Here is an 18,460-nt window from a genome sequence, read left to right as displayed (position 1 = left end):
CACACACACACACACACACACACACACACACACACACACACACACACACACACACACACACACACACACACACACACACACACATAATCTTGTGCTCTCCAATGACTCACACAGCCACCATTTACCAGGAAACATTTCAAAATGGTTATTGTTCAAGTCTGCCTCGGTCGCCTGAAATCCCTCTGGCAGATAGCAGATCTAAACTCAGAGACAGACAAGCCGAGGGTAAGAGAGGAGAAGGAAGACAGGATCTCTTTTTCTTTCTCTCTCTCTTCCTGGTCTCCCTCTCCCTGTCTCTCTCTCCCTCTCTACTTCCAATTGAACTCAAGTCAAGTTTTGGGCTGACTAGCACATGATCCTCAGATGAGGGAGTGGTGCCGTGCACCCCGGACATTTGACAATGAGACAGAGAGCCAGGTTTGGATCCTTCCCTTCCCTGCACTGTAGCCACTTGGAACTTAGTCAGCAGCATACTGTTATAAACTACAGCAGCAGTGGGCATGGAGTTGCTTAGCAACATCAACATTGTATTTTCTTTTGTGTTTTATTGCAATTCGGTCTTGGGTATTCTGAGACCGGGATTAAAGAATGCTATCCTGCAGTATGGAATTTGAATCTGTGTTCGCATTTACTCAGTATAATCCAAGTCTAAGAGTGTAGTTGCATTGATGTCTTCTGAGTGGGTCCAGATGGAAATTCCTCATACAGATAGAAAATATTTGAAATCTATAATTAAAATACCTACAGAATTAATTAAACTCAAACCATATACTGCAGGGCAATTCCAAGGTAACGGAATTATGCTGAGACTGATTTTTCACCCAGTGTAATTCTGTTACCATGGAATTGCCCTGCAACAAAACAACAGTTTTTCAAAGCAAAATGCTCTCGACCACTTTAGGTCTGATCAACAACAGTTTCAATCAACAGCTGTTGATCAAAATACTCTGCCAGGCTCTAAGAGCTTGCCATACTAATGCAGAGAGTAAAGAGAAGCTTGCAGTGTTGACTGTGGACCCTAAAGCTCAGTATTTTCCCCACGTTTCTGGAACTATCTCTCTCCCTCTAGTGATTACTGACTCTGAAGGAATCAGAGGAACGTACATTACATGATTTTGGAATGAGATGTTTGACGATCATGGGCATGGAGTTGGTCCCCCCTTTCCTGCTATAACAGTCTCCATTCTTCTGGGAAGGCTTTCCACTAGACTGGAACATTGCTTTGGGGACTTGATTCAATACAGCCACAGAAGCATTAGCGAGGTCGGGCACGGATGTTGGGCGATTAGGCCTGGCTCGCAGTCAGTGTTCCAATTCATCCCAAAGGTGTTGGATGGGATTGAGGTCAGGGCTCTGTGCAGGTTCTCAATTGACGTCATCCAGTCAAGTTCTTCCACACATATCTCAAAAAACCATTTCTGTATGGACCTTGCTTTGTGCATAGGGTCATTGTCATGTTGAAACAGGAAAGAGCCTTCCCCAAACTGTTGCCACAATTTTGGAAGCAAAGAACCGTCCTAGAATGTCATTGTATGTTGCAGCATTAGGCCTAGCCCAAACCATGAAAAACAGTCCCAGACCATTATTGCTTTAATAAGCCCAATCATTGTGCAACAATTCTAAAGGCAATCGAATGAAAAACAAACAAACAATGGCCACGATTATAAAGAGCTACTATTTGTATTTCTCAACTGGTAATTGAAGTGTGCTTCCCATTTGCCATGGGCAAGTAGGCAGGCTTCATTCAGCGTGTCACACACCACTTAGAGTAGACGTTTCTTTTCACAGGAAATTCATGCAATTCTACTACACTTTATATGACTGGAGACATTAGCAGAATCTGTTTTAATACAACAGAAATGTCAGGGTAGCCTACTCTGCTGACACTGACAAACAGATCAATAAAAACTACGTCTGGTCCATTTATAAGGCCTATGAAAAGGGGACACACAAATACAATATGACGTCCATCTAACCTGGAGGAAATGATTGTCCTAAAACAAACAAAAGTGGTATTGACCCAATGATAAAGACAGTGAATATGCACACTCACCAGACATATGGCTGATGTTCTCCGCTCAATGAAGTTGAGAATTTTGATAACTAAAAGACAGATTAGACTATTTTCAGTGTCTTCTCTTTACAGCAATAGACATTTATTTTACAAACTGTTTTTCAGCAATTGCATTTTTTTATTTTTCGATATGCCTGGCTGGGTCTCTTTGCTTTTCACTGACAGTCACAACTCAATAATCATGTATTTGGTATTTGACACGCACTCTGCCCAAATTGCAGGCCCTTCTGACTGTAGGCTATGCGATACATTTTTGTTGATTTATGTAGGACAAAACACACATCACGAGAAGAGAGACAACATAACACTAAATAAAGAGAGAGCTAAGACAACAACACATCATGGCTGCAACACATGACAACACAGCATGGTAGTAACACAACACAGCATGGTAGCAACACAACATGACAACAACACGGTAGCAGCCCAAACATGTTACAAACATTGTTAGGCACAGACAACAGCACGAAGGGTAAAAAGGTAGAGACAACAATACATCACGCGAAGCAACCACAAGTTACAGTGAGCGAACACACACACCATATGTGAGCTATACATACACCAACACACAAACACAGACAAACATGAGTGTTAGACAAGAGGGTTGAACATTTTGGGGAATATTCAGAGGTGTAAACTTTCCGTGAGAATTAACAGGAATATATGGGAATTAATGGGAATACATGGGAATTAAAGGAAATATACGCAAATCAATAATGTTAATTGCATTTAAATGTAGATGTTTTTTGCATTGGATATATTTACCATATCACATGGAGACAGAAACATACAACTTTTACCTTATAATAAGTAGACATAATTGCAAATGATTAAATCCTTACAATAGAAATAAAAAAAACTATTTAGTTACGAACTGAACTTTAATTAAATGAGTAGACTCTTCACATGGGATGATTTCACTGAACAACAAAAGAAAGGGAATATTGAATGATCCACAATGATCAATCGCACCTTCCAAAAACGTTTTCAACATACAGTTGAAGTCGGAAGTTTACATACACCTTAGCCAAATACGTTTAAACTCAGATTTTCACAATTCCTGACATTTAATCCCCATAAAAATTCCCTGTCTTAGGTCAGTTAGGATCACCACTTTATTTTAAGAATGTGAAATGTCAGAATAATAGTAGAGAGAATTATTTATTTCAGCTTTTATTTCTTTCATCACATTCGAATAGAAGTGTCGAAGAGAAGTAGAAGTAGAGGGACTTTTGTCAGAGGTTGCTTGTTGTGAGCACTGAGGGAGCTTTATGCACTTGGCCAGATGATTCTGCATCTTTGTTGCATTCTTCACATATGATTTCGCACAGTATTTGCAAATGTACACAGCTTTTCCTTTTACATTAGCTGCATTGAAATGTCTCCACACATCAGACAGTGCCAGTGGCATTTTCTTGTAAAGATTAGAAAGAAATGTGTAAAAAACTAAATAATACAATTCCATGTGCAGATAAATAGTTATGCAGTTAGATTAAACAACTCCTTTGTAAGATACATGTTTTAAAATGAAGCATGTATGAAAGCTAAAATCCACATGGTAGCAAAAACTAGCAGAAATTGTTAACAAGTTAGAAAGGATTTAAACACACTTTGCTGTAGGCTACTATTTACTAGTTAACAAAAAAATAATGTATGTCATATGAAATATATTCACCCAGTATTGTAATCAAAACTTACCAGAAAGCATGTAGTCCTTGGCTCAGACAGTGCAGTAGTGTGGGCTCAATAGCATCTCATGAGTGTGCAAGATCTTGAGAATCAGCTGTGCATGTGAGTGCACTGCACATGTGATGGAAGAATGCGCTGTGCATGCAGATGGTTGCAATTCCATTGAATTGGGGCTAGATTAACCAAAATATGACACAAGACCTAGAATTGCCCTTATGTGTATACCAAAAAAAGGTTCACTGTTATAAGCTAACTTTTTTGATGAATTTAAGCAAAATTCCTAAAATTCCCCGGTTTAACTTCCCATGGAAAATTCTGGAAATTTACCGGAAAGTTTCCAACCCTGTGCAAACCTACACACACCACTCACTAAAAAAATATGCACACCACAACCACACAATTCTCTCTCTCTCTCTTCTCTGTCAATTCTATTCGCTTTATTGGCATGACGTAACAATGTACATATTGCCAAAGCTTATTTTGGATATTTACAATATAAAAATAGATAAAAATGAGAATCAAATTGTCAACGGGACAACAGTAACAACAATAACCAAGTGTCAAAATAACCATACATTCAACAATAACAATAAGTATACAGTAGAGGACATGTGGAGGTTGATTGGTCTGTCAGACACGGTCCCTCATCTTGTGGCAGGCAGCAATGTAGTGCGCTGCCAACCCACAGCACAGGTCTTTGAAACCTTGAATAAGGGTTTCAAATTTGGGAAAATGACACTCTCTAATTGTTTTATATTTTTGACATTTTGTCAGGAAATGCAGCTCCCGTCTCAGGTTCTGCTGTTGTGCAGTGGTTGCACAGCCTTTCCTCTACAGGGAGCCAGGTTTTCCTGTGTCTACCCTTCTAAATGGCAAGGTTGTGCTCACTGAGCCTGTACTTTGTCAAGGTTTTTCTCAGGTTTTGATCTGTAACCATGGTCAAATATTTAGCCACAGTGTACTGTAGATTTAGGGCCAGACAGTACTGCATTTTGCTTTGAGCTTGTGTTTGTTTCCAATAAGCACTGTGTTGTAATTTGGTTTATCCTGATTGATTGGATGTTCTGGTCCTGAGGCTTCAGTGCATTAGTAGAACAGGTTTGTGAACTCAGCCGCAGGACCAGCTGGATGAGGGGACTCTTTTCTTTGCTCAGCTCTTGGCATTGCAGGGCTTGGTAATGATATGAGAGGGGGTCACTGTATTTTAGATGTTATCAAAACTTAATTGCTCTTTTTTGAGTTTTAATATTAGTGGATATTGGCCTAATTCTGCCCTGCATTCTCTCTCTCTCTCTCTCTCTCTCTCTCTCTCTCTCTCTCTCTCTCTCTCTCTCTCTCTCCCTCTCTCTCTCTCTCATCTCCCATCTCCCATCTCCCATCTCCCATCTCCGCTGTATAATGAAGCATGCTCTGTTCCTAAACAGTGGGCTGGCTAAAAGCTGCTCCGTTCCCAAACAGTGGGCTGGCTAAGAGCTGCTCCATTCCTAAACAGTGGGCTGGCTAAAAGCTGCTCCGTCCAAAACAGTGGGCTGGCTAAAAGCTGCTCTGTTCCTAAACAGTGGGCTGGCTAAAAGCTGCTCCGTTCCCAAACAGTGGGCTGGCTAAAAGCTGCTCCGTTCCTAAACAGTGGGCTGGCTCAAAGCTGCTCCGTTCCTAAACAGTGGGCTGGCTAAAAGCTGCTCCATTCCCAAACAGTGAGTTGGCTAAAAGCTGCTCTGTTCCCAAACAGTGAGTTGGCTAAAAGCTGCTCCGTTCCCAAACAGTGAGTTGGCTAAAAGCTGCTCCATTCCCAAACAGTGAGCTGGTTAAAAGCTGATCTGTTTCTGCTCTTTAAGACTTTTTACAGTGTCATGGTAAAGATCAGAACCTCTTTAGGCAGATCAAAGGGCCACAGCTGCTTCTCCCTCTGAATGTCAATGAGGATGCGGCCTGCTTTCACTCCTCCCCTTTTCGTGACAGGGCCTCAACCACAAATGGAGCCCCCCACAGACACACACCCTAACATCCACGACAGCACCACAGTAAAGGTTGACAATGTAAAAGCTTCCAAGACCAGTGGCAGACAGTCAGACAAGACAGGCAGACAGACAAGTCACTCCCCTGTACAACAGTACTGCATTCAAGGCTACTTCTGACATACACTCAAGTCATACACACCTAGTCATACAAAACTGCAACACCCACATGCAGTGATAGACAAACAAGCCTAATTAGACACTCCATCATAGTAGATACAGTACACCCTACACCCCCCCCCCCCACCTCTCCATTTCACCACAGTGACGGCTGGGTGAGGGAGGAGCAAAATGAATGACAACTCCTACATCTAATAGATAGGGGTTACGCATTAATGGGGACGGTCCCTGTAAATCACGTTCCGCCCTCGCCCCTGTCCCCCACCCACCTCTGATTAACCCCCTAGAGTCGATGTACACGCCCCCATGGAAATCTAATTAGCATAATAATAAAGAATCAGTCAGTTTAAACTAGAGATATGTTTTTTTGCATTGGCTGCATCTCAATCAATCGTATCTTCCGATGTCAGCCTTCCGCATCTGAGGAAAAAGGTGGCAGAGCAAGAGAGGTGTTTGTCAGACCATGAAACATCCTGAAAATCGGTATACTCACGAAAACGTCTGTTGCGTCCGAACGGTTTGGCCTAGAAAAACAAACTCCATGGAAAGGTGAGACTCTCACGAACACAATGGTGTTTTCAGTTTTGCTCTACGACCCCCACAAGCATCACGGGACTTGTCTAAAGTTGGTACAGCCTGATCTGCCAACTTTTGTCCGTAGCGTCCGAACAGGAAAGGTGGGCCACTCACGAACACGTACACGTTGGCTGTTTTGCTCTAGGACACACAAAAGCCTCACAATACCAGTCTGAAGATAGCCAGGTGCCAGTTTAAAAAATGAATGGAAATATAATGGATTCGGGAAGCATTCAGACCACTTCCCCTTTCCCACATTTTGATATGTTACAGTCATATTCTAAAATGTTTTCAAATAATTTTTTCCCTCATCAATCTACACACAATGCCCCATAATGACAAAGATAAAACAGCTTTTTATACATTTTCGCAAATGTGTATATATTTTTTTTTAAATAAATACCTTATTTACATAAGTATTCAGACCCTTTTTTGTGAGACTCAAAATTCAGCTCAGGTGCATCCTGTTTCCATTGATCATCCTTGAGATGTTTCTACAACTTGATTGGAGTCCACCTGTGGTAAATTCAATTGATTGGACATGATTTGGAAAGGCACACACCTGTCTATATAAGTTCCCACAGTTGACAGTGCATGTCAGAGCAAAAACCAAGCCATGAGGTCGAACGAATTGTCCGTAGAGCTCCGAGACAGGATTGTGTCAAGGCACAGATCTGCAGCATTTAAAGTCCCCAAGAACACAGTGGCCTCCATCATTCTTAAATGGAAGAAGTTTGGAACCACCAAGACTCTTCCAAGAGCTGTCTGCCAGGCCAAACTGAGCAATCGGGAGAGAAGGGCATTGGTCAGGGACGTGACCAAGAACCCAATGGTCACTCTTGAAGGAGCTACAGAGTTCGTCTGTGGAGATGGGAGAACCTTCCAGAAGGACAACCATCTCTGCAGCACTACAGCAATCAGGCCTTTATGGTAGAGTGGTCAGGCAGAAGCCACTCCTCAGTAAAAGACAGCTCGCTTGTCATTTGCCAAAAAGGCACCTAAAGGACTCTCAGACCATGAGAAACAAGATTCTCTGGTCTGATGAAACCAAGTTTGAACTCTTTGGCGTGAATGCCAAGCGTCAGGTATGGAGGAAACCTGGCACCAACCCTACGGTGAAGCATGATGGTGGCATCATCATGCTGTGGGGATGTTTTTCTGTGGCAGGGACTGGGAAACTAGTCAGGATCGAGGCAAAGATGAACGGAGCAAAGTACAGAGAGATCTTTGATGAAAACCTGCTCAAAAGCGCTCAGTACCTCAGACAATATAAAAACTCAGCAAAAAAAGAAATGTCCTCTCACTGTCAACTGCGTTTATTTTCAGCAAAGTTATCTGTAAATATTTGTATGGACATAAAAAGATTCAACAACTGAGACATAAACTGAACAAGTTCCACAGACATGTGACTAACAGAAATTGAATAATGTGTCCCTGAACAAAAGGGGGGTCAAAATCAAAAGTAACAGTCAGTATCTGGTGTGGCCATCAGCTACATTAAGTACTGCAGTGCATCTCCTCCTCAGGGACTGCACCAGATTTGCCAGTTCTTGCTGTGAGATGTTACCCCACTCTTCCACCAAGGCACCCTGCAGACATTTCTGGGGGGAATGATCCTAGCCCTCACCCTCCGGTCCAACAGGTCCCAGACGTGCACAATGGGATTGAGATCCGGTCTCTTCGCTGGCCATGGCAGAACACTGACATTCCTGTCTTGCAGGAAATCACGCACAGAACGAGCAGTATGGCTGGTGGCATTGTCATGCTGGAGGGTCATGTCAGGATGAGCCTGCAGGAAGGGTACCACATGAGGGAGGAGGATGTCTTCCCTGTAAAGCACAGCGTTGAGATTGCCTGCAATGACAACAAGCTCAGTCTGATGACGATGTGACACACCGCCCCAGACCATGACGGACCCTCCACTTGCAAATGGATCCCGCTCCCGAGTACAGGCCTCGGTGTAACGCTCATAACTTCGACGATAAACGCGAATCCGACCATCACCCCTGGTGAGACAAAACCACAACTCGTCAGTGAAGAGCACCTTCTGCCAGTCCTGTCTGGTCCAGCGACGGTGGTTTTGTGCCCATAAGGGACGTTGTTGCTGGTGATGTCTGGTGAGGACCTGCCTTACAGCAGGCCTACAAGCCGTCCAGTCCAATCCTGTGCAGGTGTTGTTACATGTGGTCTGCCACTGCGAGCACGATCAGCTGTCCGTCCTATTTCCCTCTAGCGCTGTCTTAGGTGTCTCACAGTACGGACATTACAATTTATTGCCCTGGCCACATGTGCAGTCCTCGTGTCTCCTTGCAGCATGCCTAAGGTACATTCATGCAGATGAGCAGGGACACTGGGCATCTCTCTTTGGTATTTTTAGAGTCAGTAGAAAGGCCTCTTTAAGCTGTTAGTGAAAGCTGTTAGTGTCTTAACAACCGTTCCACAGGTGCATGATCATTAATTGTTTATGTTTCATTGATCAAGCATGGGAAAAAGTGTTTAAACCCTTTACAATGAAGATCTGTGAAGATATTTGTAAGACAGGGCCCTGAAAAAGGGACGTTTCATTATTTGCTGAGTTTATATATACAGTTGAAGTCAGAAGTTTACATACACCTTAGCCAAATACATTTAAACTCAGTTTTTCACAATTCCTGACATTTAATCCCTGTAAAAAAATCCCTGTTTTAGGTCAGTTAGGATTACCACTTTATTTTAAGAATGTGAAATGTCAGAATTATAGTAGAGAGAATTATTTATTTCAGCTTTTATTTCTTTCATCACATTCCTAGTGGGTCAGAAGTTTACATACACTCAATTAGTATTTGGTAGCATTGCCTTTAAATTGTTTAAATTGGGTCAAATGTTTAAGGTAGCCTTCAACAAGCTTCCCACAATAAATTGGGTGAACTTTGGCCCATTCCTCCTGACAGAGCTGGTGTAACTGAGTCAGGTTTGGATGCCTCCTTGCTCTCACACGCTTTTTAGTTCTGCCCACACATTTTCCATAGGATTGAGGCCAGGGGTTTGTGATGGCCACTCGAATACCTTGACTTTGTTGTCCTTAAGCCATTTTGCCACAACTTTGGAAGTATGCTTGGGGTCATTGTCCATTTGGAAGACCCATTTGCGACCAAACTTTAACTTCCTGACTGATGTCTTGAGATGTTGCTTCAATATATCCACACAATTGTCCTACCTCATGATGCCATCTATTTTGTGAAGTGCACCAGTCCCTCCGGCAGCAAAGCACCACCAAAACATGATGCTGCCACACACGTGCTTCACGTTTTGATGGTGTTCTTCAGCTTGCAAGCATCCCCCTTTTTCCTCCAAACAAAACAATGGTCATTATGGCCAAACAGTTCTATTTTTGTTTCATCAGACCAGAGGACATTTCTCCAAAAAGTTTGATCTTTGTCCCCGTGTGCAGTTGAAAACCGTAGTCTGGCCTTTTTATGGCGGTTTTGGAGCACTGGCTTTTTCCTTGCTGAGCGGCCTTTCAGTTTATGTTGATATAGGACTCGTTTTACTGTGGATATAGATATTTTTGTACCCGTTTCCTCCAGTATCTTCACAAGGTCCTTTGCTGTTGTTCTGGGATTGAGTCGCACTTTTGGCACCAAAGTACGTTCATCTCTAGGAGACAGAACGCGTCTCCTTCCTGAGTGGTATGACGGCTGCGTGGTGCCATGGTGTTTATACTTGCATACTATTGTTTGTACAGATGAACATGGCACCTTCAGGCGTTTGGAAATTGCTCCCAAGGATGAAACAGACTTGTGAAGGTCTACAATTCTTTTTCTGCGGTCTTGGCTGATTTCTTTTGATTTTCCCATGATGTCAAGCAAAGAGGCACTGGTAGGCCTTGAAATACATCAACAGGTACAGCTCCAATTGACTCAAATGATGTAAATTAGCCTATCAGAAGCTTCTAAAGCCATGACATAATTTTCTGGAATTGTCCATGCTGTTTAAAGGCACAGTCAACTTAGTGTATGTAAACTTCTGACCCACTGGAATTGTGATTAAGTGAATTATAAGTGAATTAATCTGTCTGTAAACAATTGTTAGAAAAATTACTTGTGTCATGCACAAATTAGATGTCCTAACCGACTTGCCAAACTTATAGTTTGTTAACAAGAAATTTGTGGAGTGGTTTAAAAACAAGTTTCAATGACTCCAACCTTTGTGCATGTAAACTTCCGACCATATACTGTATATTTTTTGCTGTTGAAAGATTTCTAAAAAAATGTTTTTGCTTTGTCATTATGAGGTATTATGTGTAGATTGATGAGGGGGAAAAACTATTTGATCAATTTTAGAATAAGGCTGTAACTTAACTAAATGTGGAAAAAGTCAAGGGGTCTAAATACTTTCCAAATGCTCTCTATGTAAAATAAATACATGTAAAAAAAATAATAATCATTGGTTCCTGATCTTTCTTGTATCTCTCAGATATAAGACAGACACTTCAGAACAAATTTCCTATGGATATATTTGTTTTACTATCTATTTATCCATGTATGACACTGTTAATCATTGCGATTCTATTGGCTAATAGCAGTAAGGCCAAATTCAATGTTTCATAAAATTATTTGTTTATATATATTTTTTGATACCTTAAGGCAGGGATCATCAACTAGATTCAGCCGTGGACCAATTATTTCTTGACAGGATGGTGTTAGGGCCGGAACATAATTACGAATAAGAAGCCCAAACAGATATAATGTTTGACTAAAACAATCATTTCAAACCTTGTTTACATTTATATATACGATCATGTGTCTATTATGCATGGGAATACATGGGAATAGATTTCTTAAATTAATTAATTAAAAAAATATATAGATATTGATTTTAACATTTGCAAATTGGCTTAGTTTGATAGCTAGATTCTTTTGATATGATTTCCTGGTGTTTTTACAGTCTTTTATGTCCAACAATGAAAACTTGGGGGGCCAAATAAAACCAGTTGGGGAACCCTGCCTGTGATTCAAAATAAAATAGCTAAATGATCCTTGGTATGACCATCTTAAAACAATTCCATATGTTAGCTTAGATGTAAGGATTACGGCAATTAAAAGCACTGGGCCACTACTGGCTGCCAATGGTTCTGGGCCTGACCTAGATCCCTGGATTCCCTGCTTCCATCCTGCACGGAGAGGACAATGGATCCCTAGTGGTACCTGAGCGACATTAATGATTTCCAGTTGGCTTGGCTTTGCCCTGGGACTGGGTCATTGACACCGAATTGGAGGTGGTCACCAGGGTGACGGGGCGACCTGCCAGACCCAGCTGGGGGAAGCAGTCCATGACCTTTTGACAGTTTGGCAGATATTTCTCACTTTTCTCGTTCCTCGCAATCCTCCACAGGGGGAGCATTTGTTCTGTTGCCTTTTTTCCACTCAAATAAGGACTGCAAATGTGACTAGATTACTATTTATGACATTAAAATTACAAACAACCTTGTTTGTTGGAAGAAAACGTGAGTCACAAATCCAGTTCTTAAGAAAAAAAAGGGATCACACATGGCTCCTTAAACAATAACAGCATGGGCGTGCCGAGACTTGTCTTTCCTGTCCTTCCGAGCATTAAAAGCATTATTTTGCATTTGACTTACATTCTCTCTCTTCCTCTATATCTTTCTCTTTCTTTTTCTCGATCTCTGATGATGAGTCAGTCGTAATTGCTTACTGGAGTCTGAGACCGGTGCCAACTGGCAAGCGACCTTAACCTCCTCTGCACTACCAATACAGCTGCATTAATAAATGTTGATTAGTTACAAATGACAACCGGGCCTGGTGCCATGATGTTGGGCACATGTTGAGAGAGATGCATGTGCAGTGGGGTGCTACTAAGCATTTAACTTGGCCATTGTGGTGGCAGTAGGTCCCCTACTTGGTGTTCAATTGAGGAATTAGCTACTTGGGCTTCAGACTTGGGCTTTAGCTCGGCAGGCTATGGCTCTCATGTAACGGGTGTGCATTGTGCAACCATTACACAGGGCTTGTCTTGGGTTCTACTTTGATACCCTCTGACTGGGACATGTTTTCGAAATTACAATTATTACACAGTAATCATGTATCAAAGTACATCTTCCTGTACATCTTAGTAATAATATTCCAAGAAGGCAACTGCAACAGTAGATCTTCCCTGAAATGTATCTTTTAAATCTTCTAAACCAATCAAATAAAGAAACACATCAACAAATAAATAATTTTGGCAATGACAGCAGGGGGACTCCAGGAGGTGCCTTCCAGAAATGGTGCTCGTCTTATACTCTCCTTTCATCTCTCCACCAGTGAAAATAAATCTCAAAAGGGAGCGAGCAGCTAAGCAAGACGCAGAGCGCTAGCGACGACACTAATATGTGACATTGTGTCAGCTCCAGCCCCGTGCAGCTGTTTCCCCTTCTCCCGTCAGCTTGTAGCTCCACACACTCCAAGCCTCCCAAGAATGCCTGGGAAAGTTCTGAGGGGGGAGAACAGACGGGGGACTCTCCGGATATCAATGGCTGAGGCACAGCCCTCTACCACAGAGGAGGAGAAAAACAGCTTATTTTGCATGTTTTTCTTGCAAAACTTCTGTCTTGTCTTACATTTTAATTAGCATGCTTGGTTGATTTAGACTCATTTTCCGAGCAGCCAGACTCAGGTATAAGAGGGGAAGTGACAATGAAGAAGTTATCATTTGTATGTAGGTTTCAGATTGGAAGGAACCGGCAAGATAGGGTTGATTGAGCACGAGGTCTTTTATCACATAATGATAATGTGTATCAAATCAGCAATACCATCTGAGGTAGGTAGCTATGGTCCATACCTCCATAAAGATACCCATACATTAGTCTTTCTCCCTCCAGCAATCCTTCACTGGTCCATCATCCCCACACTCGTCCATTATACTGGATGATGTGCCGTCAACAACATCCAGTTTAAAGCCCACCTCCCGACCTTGTCACTCTGTGAACCGCATATATTCACCATCTCTTACTATTATCACCTTGTGCATTTGATAACATTCATGATATTATTGTCAACTGCACTGGAAGAGAGGAAAATAAAACTGCCCTTTCTCTACTAGCCATCGTATATTTCTGAATAAAAGTACTGAAAATCATTGGAAATATTTCCTATCATGGCATAGCATGATGTGTTGTTTTGAACCTAGCTCATATGCGTGACTGTGTTGGCCCTATGAGCAAAAGCTTATGCATTAGTTCTGGGGGGCTTATGCAAATCTTCAGGTTTAAGGCAAGTTTACTCATCAAGTGAGCTTGGTTCACCAATCAACATAGTGATACATAGTGAAAAATGGGTCTTCGGTCATTCTTATGGTGAGGAGCTTGATACTTAAACCTGGCTAATACTAGACTAAACGGTTGTTCATAGACAAACGACACCAAAGTCAAATATAGATAATAACTTGCATGTTAGAGTTTTTCGTCATGAATCTTGTTCTAAGGGCAGCTCGACAGACTTGTCACTAGCTGACACAGCCACAGTCATCAAATCAGATTTGAAACCTAACCCTAACCTTAACTCGTAACCTTAACCACACTGCTAACTCTAATGCCTAACCCTAACCTTAAAGCTCATTTTTGTTTTCATGAATATTTACAGTATAGACAATTTTGACTTTGCAGCTGGCCAAACTAAGGGGAAATTGCTCACTTCTGCCTCCGGGACATGACTCGTGACAATAAATTTCAACCTGCTCAATACTTGGTAATAAGGACATACATCTTTTGATCACTAAGTGTAGTTCAGTCCAGGAACAGTCTTAGGTTCCCTTTTGGTGGTTGTGTCTGTGAGTTATATCCCACAAACCACAGATGTTATCTAATACATGTTGCTCTCATAACACTGATGAAGCAGATATTGACTTTAATCGTCTTGGGTATGTCGTCACGACTGAACTGGCCTGATTCTTCAGACACGCGGGTCCCTGTTGATCTGCTTGACGGAGGCCACATTTGTTTTGCCCATCCTCTTGCAGTTGCCAAAATTGTTGCATTGGTATTTCACCTCTGACTCCAGGTCACAGTTTTGTCAATCACGCACACAGTCAGTGCCCAGTCTACAGTTTATTCAAATAACTACGAGTGACGATGGGGTATTTTCGTGCCGTTTTGAATGACAGCGGCTTCCAGAAATGGCCTGTTCCATTTTAAGAACGCTGTCCGACATACGCCCTCACTGCATCCAGGGCCCAAGTTGGCCGAACCACGCGTACGGTGAGTGGGGCGGGTGGAAGTGGGCGATATCCAATTACCAAAGAGCAATGAGTTAAAGTATGGGTGAGATGGTCTAAAAATACAAGCGTCTATATCGGGCCTCTTGGTCACTCCTTTTGCATTTATGTAGTGTTCTGTGTGACAGCTGCGTTGCGTCAGATTGTAAAAGCCATCAGTCCACAGTCTGCTTTCTATGAAAGAGACCCTACAAGAGGATTCTGTACTCACACAGGCTCAGAGTGGTTTCAGACAGTTGAAAGAAAGACACATATTTGGCCTTTAGTTCCACCTATGAGCATCTGCAAATAGCAACAAATGTCAACACTTTTTGGAGCAGACATTTTGGTTCTCTGGATCAACACCAGACCAGTTCAAAACAAGGAGAGGTGATTACCTCCTAGCCTTTTCATAAACATGATGCCTATGTATTGTAACAGCCCATGGGAATTGCATGAAGGTCTCTGAAATGTGCATTGCATCTTGACACATCATGCCATTACTATTCCAAACCAAAGGGTGAGAGGAGCTGTTCGCTTTCCACATGCTGGTGGTGTTAGACCCTTGTTGTAGCACTCACCACTAGCACCTGCCTGCAACGCAGCTGACACGTGACTAATTTTAGCGAGGTATTAGGCCTGGTATGCCCAGGCATCCTAACAACCTCCAACCACCACACAGTTCCCCTCATACCCACCCTTCAGTGATCACCTCTGCTCTGGTAACATGCGTCATATTCGTTTATACCACCGCATCAATGACAAATAAACAGGATCGCCATGACGTGCATCATACTCCGATTTCACTGTAAACAAATGGATCTCTCACATCGAAACCTGGGCTAACATCTGGTTATCATTTTCTGGTTGTCGAAAAGGAGAATGTGTAATACAACCTGTTATTTTACACATTAGTAACGCTGTTGTTTCACTTGTATTTTTTTATTTTATTCAAACCACAAAGACCAGGGAGATTTACCAAGGCTTCACAAAGAAGGTTAACTACTGGTAGATGGGGAGGAATAAAACAAATGCAGACATTGAATATCCCTTTGAGCATGATGAAGTTATTAATTACACTTTGGATGGTGTATCAATACACCCAATCACTACAAAGTTACAGGCGTCCTTTCTAACTCAGTTGCTGGAGATGAAGGAAACCACTCAGGGAGTTCACCATGAGGCCAATGATTACTTTAAAACAGTTACAGAGGCTGTGATAGGAGAAAACTGAGGATGGATCAACAACATTGTAGTTACTCCACAATACAAACCTAAGTGACAGAACGAAAACAAAACACTAAAGCAATACTGCATAAAATGTGGCAAATCAATTAACTATTTTTCCTGAATATGTGTTATGTTTGGGGCATATCCAATGCAAGACATTACCGAGTACCACTCTCCATATTTTCAAGCATAGTGGTGGCTGCATCATGTTATGGGTATGCATGTAATTGTTTAGGACTGGAATGTTTTTCAGGATAAGAAATAAACAGAAGGGAGCAATGCACAGGCCCAATCCCAGAGGAAAACCTGGTTCAGTCTACTTGCCACCAATTCACCTTTTAGCAGGACAATAACATAAAACACAAAGCCAAATCTACACTGCAGTTCCTTACCAAGAAGACAGTGAATGCTCCTGAATGGCCGAGTTACAGTTTTGACTTAAATCTACTTGAAAATCTATGACAAGGCCTGAAAATGTCTAGCAATGATCAACAACCAATTTGACAGAGCTTGAATCATTTTCAAAAGAATTATGGATAAATGTTGCACAATTCAGGTGTTGAAAGCTCTTGAAAACTTACCAAGAAAGACTCACAGCTGCAATCGCTGGCAAGGTGCTCCTACAAAGTATTGACTCAGGGATGTGAATACTTATGTAAATATGATATTTCTGTATGACATTCTCAATAAATTTGCAAAAATGTCTAAAACCTTGTTTTCACTTTGTCAATTTGGGGCATTGTATGTATATGGGTGAGAGGAAAAATATATTTAATAAATTTTGTATTCCTACTGTAACACAACAAAATGTGTAATAAGTCAAGGGGTATGGATAATTTCTGAAGGCACTGTATTCTTGTGAAAGCCGTCCATATCAATTAAATGTTTTAAATTAGACTAAATATAATTTACATTGTCAGAATATTCTAAATTTATAGCAGCTATAAAAAATACAATTTGAGCGTGAGTTGATAATAAAAAAACAACGTTTCCCGTACTTACTCAAGTAGCGTTGGTGTGGTAAACTGTCGCAACATATGCAACTACAGTATGGTTGTCGAATTTGACCAACCTTGTTTTTGGCTAATGCTGCCAGTCCGTAACGCAGCCAAACTGCCATACCCTGTAGCTACAGTATTCTTTGACGAATGATTCCGCGCAAAATCTAGATTTAGAACTTTTTTTGACAATTCCTCAGAACGCATGAGACACAGGGAGACACTGGTAAACACTCCCTGAACGAAACAAAATATGCAACAGAAATGACAGCCGAGTCCCGCGCTACTTTGTAACTTTTGTCACTAAGTCAAGTGCTGGGCTGTCTTCAAGTTTGCAACTATGTTGGCTACAATGACAATGGTTCTAAAAAAGTAATGAATTCAACACGTTTGAGTATTTTACCTGATTTTGCTGAGTATTTTCTCTTCACGCTGACGTTTTGGAATAAGGAAGGTGTAAACAGAGTTACATTAATCCGTGTTGTGCAACTCCCCCTTCGACAGCTCTAAAGTTCTCTCTCTCGCTCTCTCTCTCTCTCTCCGTCACTCTCTCTGTCCCGCGCCTCTTTTACTGTCGCATGCCACGAAGGCCACTCAAACGAATCTGACCACACTTATTCTTTTACCGAGAGGAGAAACTGTAGGAGGAAGGTCGCTCGTGCAGTCAATTCAATAGTCGAGGGCGCGAATCAACGTCACATGGACTGCATGTTTTTCGAAAATTGGGTCAAACGTCAAATAGCACAGAAACTCAAACCCACTGCATATTACTGATGAATAGAGGTATAGTCTGCGAGAATATTTTCCAATGTAGCGTATCTTTAGCCTACTCAGTTTCATAAACCTAGGTCTAACCGTATATATTTTTGAACCACTATCATAAAACCCATTCTGCTTTTTTTCCTTCAGAGTAGACCTAATAGTTATACAGTCAGGGCACGTGAAGCATGGTCATGCACTTTCGATACAGATATAATTTAGGACCTACAAAGTTCATTTCTGTAACTTCCATATCACACTTTTTTATCTTGATGATATACATCAAACATATTTTATTTATCAACTTGTATTGTTGTATTATTGTATGATCGCATAGGTTGTTTAGATTATTCTATGTGACTGTTTTGAATTATGCATATAACGATTACTGGACATAGACTATGTTCAGACATCTTTAATAAAATATATGTTTAACCTTTATTTAACTAGGCAACTCAGTTAAGAACAAATTCTTATTTAGAACGACGGCCTACCCCAGGCGATCCCGGATGACGCTGGGCCAATTGTGCACCTCCCTATGCGACTCCCAAACACAGCCGGATGTGATTCAGCCTGAATTCATACCAAGAACTGTAGTGTGGCCTCTTGCACTGAGATGCAGTGCCTTAGACCGCTGCGCCACTCGGGAGCAGATCATTGGTTGAGAACTATGCAAGGAAGGATGGTTATCATAAAGTATCTTGTGTCAACAGTTCAGACTGAGGATAACCTGGCAAATATGTTTTGTCAGAGCTCACCTGACTGATTTC

The 18,460-nt window shown here is 41.6% G+C and overlaps 1 protein-coding gene across 3 annotated transcripts in view; it reads right to left on the bottom strand.

Annotated features, from left to right (window-relative positions):
- nek6 (NIMA-related kinase 6) overlaps positions 1-18,205 on the bottom strand; it is an 85,557-nt gene extending 67,352 nt beyond the window's left edge. Inside the window, exon 1 of one of the 3 annotated variants that reach the window (XM_064943401.1) lies at positions 18,185-18,205. The gene's annotated coding sequence lies outside the window, so the exon portion shown is untranslated. Of the gene's footprint in view, positions 1-16,935; positions 16,958-17,334; positions 17,620-18,184 lie in introns of those variants that run through there. The other 2 variants (XM_064943399.1, XM_064943400.1) reach the window with 2 other exon arrangements.
- Positions 18,206-18,460: the final 255 nt, after the last annotated feature.

Source organism: Oncorhynchus masou, chromosome 28, assembly GCF_036934945.1.
Source record: "Oncorhynchus masou masou isolate Uvic2021 chromosome 28, UVic_Omas_1.1, whole genome shotgun sequence".
NCBI lineage: Eukaryota > Metazoa > Chordata > Actinopteri > Salmoniformes > Salmonidae > Oncorhynchus > Oncorhynchus masou.
Note: the sequence above shows the minus strand (reverse complement) of the source record. Positions and strands in the feature narration are given on the sequence as shown.